Source organism: Eucyclogobius newberryi, unplaced genomic scaffold (assembly GCF_026437365.1).
Source record: "Eucyclogobius newberryi isolate DKJ021-1_F unplaced genomic scaffold, fEucNew1.0.hap1 SCAF_8, whole genome shotgun sequence".
In the NCBI taxonomy this organism is placed as follows: domain Eukaryota; kingdom Metazoa; phylum Chordata; class Actinopteri; order Gobiiformes; family Gobiidae; genus Eucyclogobius; species Eucyclogobius newberryi.
In genome coordinates this window covers 586982-592988 of record NW_027316500.1, presented here as the reverse complement: position 1 = coordinate 592988, position 6007 = coordinate 586982, and the positions used below count along the sequence as shown (strand labels likewise).

Sequence of the window (6007 nt, the reverse complement as noted above, 5' to 3'; positions counted from 1 at the left end):
GAAAGAAGCCCACTCTACGTGCAACAAATCTCGTGATTTGTATTTTGCTTTTGCTAAATAGAAGTATCTCTTGATATTGAATACAGTTCATTTTGCTCTCAAATTTGAGATATTGTTTTGTTTCAAACAAAGCATTTGACTGAGTGCATGAAAACATTTTGGGTAAGAAGCACTATCTGGCCATTCTGAGTTTGTGTTGGATCCCTACTAGATATTCTGGCCGAGTGGTCTAAGGGGCTAGATTTAGGTTCGTGTCCCTGTGAAGGGATATATTCAAATCCAACAACTGTTAGACTGCATGGAAAAGCTAAACGTCGATTACTAGATATTAAAGCTGCGCCCAAATGCGTGATATTTTTCTATGCCTCGCTGGACACCAATTAAAGGTTTTTACACTTGTTTTCACAACATGTCCTGTGCGTAATGTGGATACAAGTCTTCCAAGAGCAGCATATTCCCATACCGGGAGTTGAACCCGGGCCACCTGGGTGAGAACCAGGAATCCTAACCACTAGACCATATGGGAAGGAGTACAAAGCAACTGATTGAATTATAAAGTAGACCTCAGTGAGGTTTGAGAGTTGAGGAACAGTCCAAACAGTGCATATTTGGGGAATCAGCTTGTTAGCAAGCATTTTTAATCCAATCTAAAAGTGTTTGATTCTGCATGTAATTGAAAGAAGCCCATTCTAAATGGAAAAAGTCTCGTGATTTGTATGTTGCTTGTCGTTCAGCCAAACAAGACCATGGACCTGAAATCCACAATACGGGATTTTGGAGGCTATTGTCCTGTGCATTATAATTATGGGGTTTTGTACACCTAATAGACTCAAATTGCTTCAAAATGTGTAACCATAGTCCTTTTTTGACCTACATCTTGTTGGTTCAGCATGAGTATGCAATTTTACTAGGTGCTGATTGCTGGACCATTATCTTAAAGACAAGAGAGTTACTTAAACATAGCGTTGACTTTGATTACTTGTGAAGTAACATAGTCTTGAAAGAGTTCCTTCTCAGCTATTTTTCCCCCCAAAAAAGAAATGACAATGTAGGATGGATTAAATAAAAATGCTGCTCGATTAAATGGAAGGTGGAACTGGGAGCTCGCGCTGAAACTCAGCTTCCATCATCTATATCGGCATCAATTGAGAATAAACCTACACTTTGCTGACTAGCTTGGTTAATCCTGATTAGAAAAGCCATCAGTGCAAAGTAACACATTCTAGCAGAGGATGGTTTCGATCCATCGACCTCTGGGTTATGGGCACAGCACGCTTCCGCTGCGCCACTCTGCTGAGTGCTCTCCTTCGATGGGACTTGAACCTAAAATACCTGGTTTAGGGGGCCAGTGCATTATACCTACGGGGCTATATACATCTAAATGACTCAAATTGCTTCAAAATGTGTTATCTAGATTCAAAGGTAATGCAGAACTGGGATCTTGCACAGAAGCACTGTGCTCTACCACTGAGCTACATCCCCATCGACTGCCTGTCATGATTTTTTTCCAAGCAAGGTTTGGACCTTTCCCTTTGTGCCATGAACAGACTACTGAATGGTGCTGCAGGGGACTGAACCCAGGATTTCCTACATGCCCTTGATCTGAAAGAAATGCTGAGAAATGAAACATGCTGGTTTATAAAATGGAACGAAAGCTTGAAAGTTGTGCTCCCAAACAGACGTTGCTGACAGGATTCAATTCCAGTTGACAGAAATCCTAACCACTAGAGCATATGGGAAATGTAAGAATCAAGTGTAAAAGATTGAAGTGTAACATAAGCCTCATGGATGTTGGAGAGGTTAAGGAACAGTGCTCAGTTGGGGCACCAGCTTTTAAGCAAGCATTTTTACTATCTAAAAGTGCTTGGTTCTGCATGTAATGGAAAGAAGCCCACTCTACGTGCAACAAATCTCGTGATTTGTATTTTGCTTTTGCTAAATAGAAGTATCTCTTGATATTGAATACAGTTCATTTTGCTCTCAAATTTGAGATATTGTTTTGTTTCAAACAAAGCATTTGACTGAGTGCATGAAAACATTTTGGGTAAGAAGCACTATCTGGCCATTCTGAGTTTGTGTTGGATCCCCACTAGATATTCTGGCCGAGTGGTCTAAGGGGATAGATTTAGGTTCGTGTCCCTGTGAAGGGATGCATTCAAATCCAACCACTGTTAGACTGCATGGAAAAGCTAAAGGTCGATTACTAGATATTAAAGCTGCGCCCAAATGCGTGATATTTTTCTATGCCTCGCTGGACACCAATTAAAGGTTTTTACACTTATTTTCACAACATGTCCTGTGCGTAATGTGGATACAAGTCTTCCAAGAGCAGGATATTCTCATACCGGGAGTTGAACCCGGGCCACCTGGGTGAAAACCAGGAATCCTAACCGCTAGACCATATGGGAAGGATTACAAAGCAACTGATTGAATTATAAAGTAGACCTCAGTGATGTTTGAGAGTTGAGGAACAGTCCAAACAGTGCATATTTGGGGAATCAGCTTGTTAGCAAGCATTTTTAATCCAATCTAAAAGTGTTTGATTCTGCATGTAATTGAAAGAAGCCCATTCTAAATGGAAAAAGTCTCATGATTTGTATGTTGCTTGTCGTTCAGCCAATAAGACCATGGACCTGAAATCCACAATACGGGATTTTGGAGGCTATTGTCCTATGCATTATAATTATGGGGTTTTGTACACCTAATGGATTCAAATTGCTTCAAAATGTGTAACCATAGTTCTTTTTTGACCTACATCTTGTTGGTTCAGCATGAGTATGCAATTTTACTAGGTGCTGATTGCTGGACCATTATCTTAAAGACAAGAGAGTTACTTAAACATAGCATTGACTTTGATTACTTGTGAAGTAACATAGTCTTGAAAGAGTTCCTTCTCAGCTATTTTTCCCCCCAAAAAAGAAATGACAATGTAGGATGGATTAAATAAAAGTGCTGCTCGATTAAATGGAAGGTGGAACTGGGAGCTCGCGCTGAAACTCAGCTTCCATCATCTATATCGGCATCAGTTGAGAATAAACCTACACTTTGCTGACTAGCTTGGTTAATCCTGATTAGAAAAGCCATCAGTGCAAATAAACACATTCTAGCAGAGGATGGTTTCGATCCATCGACCTCTGGGTTATGGGCCACTCTGCTGAGTGCTCTCCTTCGATGGGACTTGAACCTAAAATCCCTGGTTTAGGGGGCCAGTGCATTATAGCTACGGGGCTATATACATCTAAATGACTCAAATTGCTTCAAAATGTGTTATCTAGATTCAAAGGTAATGCAGAACTGGGATCTTGCACAGAAGCACTGTGCTCTACCACTGAGCTACATCCCCATCTACTGCCTGTCATGATTTTTTTCCAAGCAAGGTTTGGAGACAACACCTTTCCCTTTGTGCCATGAACAGACTACTGAATGGCGCTGCAGGGGACTGAACCCAGGATTTCCTACATGCCCTTGATCTGAAAGAAATGCTGAGAAATGAAACATGCTGGTTTATAAAATGGAACGAAAGCTTGAAAGTTGTGCTCCCAAACAGACGTTGCTGACAGGATTCAATTCCAGTTGACAGAAATCCTAACCACTAGAGCATATGGGAAATGTAAGAATCAAGTGTAAAAGATTGAAGTGTAACATAAGCCTCATGGATGTTGGAGAGGTTAAGGAACAGTGCTCAGTTGGGGCACCAGCTTTTAAGCAAGCATTTTTACTATCTAAAAGTGCTTGGTTCTGCATGTAATGGAAAGAAGCCCACTCTACGTGCAACAAATCTCGTGATTTGTATTTTGCTTTTGCTAAATAGAAGTATTTCTTGATATTGAATACAGTTCATTTTGCTCTCAAATTTGAGATATTGTTTTGTTTCAAACAAAGCATTTGACTGAGTGCATGAAAACATTTTGGGTAAGAAGCACTATCTGGCCATTCTGAGTTTGTGTTGGATCCCTACTAGATATTCTGGCCGAGTGGTCTAAGGGGCTAGATTTAGGTTCGTGTCCCTGTGAAGGGATATATTCAAATCCAACAACTGTTAGACTGCATGGAAAAGCTAAACGTCGATTACTAGATATTAAAGCTGCGCCCAAATGCGTGATATTTTTCTATGCCTCGCTGGACACCAATTAAAGGTTTTTACACTTGTTTTCACAACATGTCCTGTGCGTAATGTGGATACAAGTCTTCCAAGAGCAGGATATTCCCATACCGGGAGTTGAACCCGGGCCACCTGGGTGAAACCCAAGGAATCCTAACCGCTAGACCATATGGGAAGGATTACAAAGCAACTGATTGAATTATAAAGTAGACCTCAGTGATGTTTGAGAGTTGAGGAACAGTCCAAACAGTGCATATTTGGGGAATCAGCTTGTTAGCAAGCATTTTTAATCCAATCTAAAAGTGTTTGATTCTGCATGTAATTGAAAGAAGCCCATTCTAAATGGAAAAAGTCTCGTGATTTGTATGTTGCTTGTCGTTCAGCCAATAAGACCATGGACCTGAAATCCACAATACGGGATTTTGGAGGCTATTGTCCTATGCATTATAATTATGGGGTTTTGTACACCTAATGGATTCAAATTGCTTCAAAATGTGTAACCATAGTTCTTTTTAGACCTACATCTTGTTGGTTCAGCATGAGTATGCAATTTTACTAGGTGCTGATTGCTGGACCATTATCTTAAAGACAAGAGAGTTACTTAAACATAGCGTTGACTTTGATTACTTGTGAAGTAACATAGTCTTGAAAGAGTTCCTTCTCAGCTATTTTTCCCCCCAAAAAAGAAATGACAATGTAGGATGGATTAAATAAAAGTGCTGCTCGATTAAATGGAAGGTGGAACTGGGAGCTCGCGCTGAAACTCAGCTTCCATCATCTATATCGGCATCAGTTGAGAATAAACCTACACTTTGCTGACTAGCTTGGTTAATCCTGATTAGAAAAGCCATCAGTGCAAAGTAACACATTCTAGCAGAGGATGGTTTCGATCCATCGACCTCTGGGTTATGGGCCAAGCACGCTTCCGCTGCGCCACACTGCTGAGTGCTCTCTTTCGATGGGACTTGAACCTAAAATCCCTGGTTTAGGGGGCCAGTGCATTATACCTACTGGGCTATATACATCTAAATGACTCAAATTGCTTCAAAATGTGTTATCTAGATTCAAAGGTAATGCAGAACTGGGATCTTGCACAGAAGCACTGTGCTCTACCACTGAGCTACATCCCCATCTACTGCCTGTCATGATTTTTTTCCAAGCAAGGTTTGGACCTTTCCCTTTGTGCCATGAACAGACTACTGAATGGCGCTGCAGGGGACTGAACCCAGGATTTCCTACATGCCCTTGATCTGAAAGAAATGCTGAGAAATGAAACATGCTGGTTTATAAAATGGAACGAAAGCTTGAAAGTTGTGCTCCCAAACAGACGTTGCTGACAGGATTCAATTCCAGTTGACAGAAATCCTAACCACTAGAGCATATGGGAAATGTAAGAATCAAGTGTAAAAGATTGAAGTGTAACATAAGCCTCATGGATGTTGGAGAGGTTAAGGAACAGTGCTCAGTTGGGGCACCAGCTTTTAAGCAAGCATTTTTACTATCTAAAAGTGCTTGGTTCTGCATGTAATGGAAAGAAGCCCACTCTACGTGCAACAAATCTCGTGATTTGTATTTTGCTTTTGCTAAATAGAAGTATTTCTTGATATTGAATACAGTTCATTTTGCTCTCAAATTTGAGATATTGTTTTGTTTCAAACAAAGCATTTGACTGAGTGCATGAAAACATTTTGGGTAAGAAGCACTATCTGGCCATTCTGAGTTTGTGTTGGACCCCTACTAGATATTCTGGCCGAGTGGTCTATGGGGCTAGATTTAGGTTTGTGTCCCTGTGAAGGGATGCATTCAAATCCAACAACTGTTAGACTGCATGGAAAAGCTAAAGGTCGATTACTAGATATTAAAGCTGCGCCCAAATGCGTGATATTTTTCTATGCCTCGCTGGAC

At 40.7% G+C, this 6007-nt stretch overlaps 3 non-coding genes across 3 annotated transcripts; all 3 read right to left on the bottom strand.

Moving 5' to 3' along the window:
* Positions 1–454: 454 nt before the first annotated feature.
* trnae-cuc (transfer RNA glutamic acid (anticodon CUC)) lies at positions 455–526 on the bottom strand. Its single transcript has one exon. It is a non-coding gene; the product is annotated as a tRNA-Glu (tRNA).
* A 1810-nt stretch (positions 527–2336) lies between these two features.
* trnae-uuc (transfer RNA glutamic acid (anticodon UUC)) lies at positions 2337–2408 on the bottom strand. The gene has a single exon. It is a non-coding gene; the product is annotated as a tRNA-Glu (tRNA).
* Positions 2409–4204: 1796 nt separating this feature from the next.
* On the bottom strand, positions 4205–4277 carry trnae-uuc (transfer RNA glutamic acid (anticodon UUC)). Its single transcript has one exon. It is a non-coding gene; the product is annotated as a tRNA-Glu (tRNA).
* Positions 4278–6007: the final 1730 nt, after the last annotated feature.